This window comes from Brassica oleracea, chromosome C5 (assembly GCF_000695525.1).
Source record: "Brassica oleracea var. oleracea cultivar TO1000 chromosome C5, BOL, whole genome shotgun sequence".
Taxonomy (NCBI): Eukaryota; Viridiplantae; Streptophyta; class Magnoliopsida; order Brassicales; family Brassicaceae; genus Brassica; species Brassica oleracea.
In genome coordinates, this window is record NC_027752.1 from 11,229,816 (window position 1) to 11,230,717 (window position 902).

A 902-nucleotide genomic window follows, 5' to 3' on the forward strand; every position below is an offset into this window, starting at 1 on the left:
GCCTTATGATCAATTTTCCTAGAGAACATGCAACACATGTCATTTTATTCCCTTGAGAAATCTCCTGGATTTTCAGTGGATGACCATGTGAACTTTCTATGATTTTACGCATCATTGTAGTGCCTGGATGGCCAAGGCGATCATGCCATAATCTGAACTCTTTTGGGTTCTGTTTTACTAAAAGATTTGATTCGATCTCATCGATATAAGTATGATGTAGTCCCGAAGGAAGTTCTGGAAACTTTTCTAATATGTGTTTTCTGCCACATTTCTCAGAAGTTACATACATGTATTTCTTTCCATCCTCAGTTGCAGACTGAGTATCATATCCGTGAAGATATATGTCTTTAAAACTTAACAAATTCCTTTTAGAACTTGGAGAATATAGAGCATTATTTATGGAAAATTTTGTTCCATTCGGTAAAGTAAAGTTTGCTTTACCAGTTCCTTCAATCACGTCTGCAGGACCTGATATTGTATTGACGACAATTGTTGTCGGTTTTATATTAGAGAAATATCTCTTTTGTCTCAGAATAGTGTGCGTTGTTCCACTATCTGGTATGCATATTTCACGAATCCGTTTCTTAGATTTTGCTCCATTAGCATTCTGATCCATTTATGAAATTGTCATAAATATAAAAGAAACATAAAATTCATTCATATAAAGAAAAAAGACACAATAATTATACAATAAGATGACGTTAAAAACATCATTATTTGTTTAAAACAGGAAATGTAATAATTATACATGACAATATTGAAAACTATTCAATAGTCTTATTATAAGCATTTCGGCTCTCTTCAGGAGTAATCTAGTCCAGCTCATTAGCGAAATCGGAGGATTCAAGGTTTGAGGTCCCTTCAACATTTTCCGTGAGGTTCACCTCTTTAGCCTTTCCTTT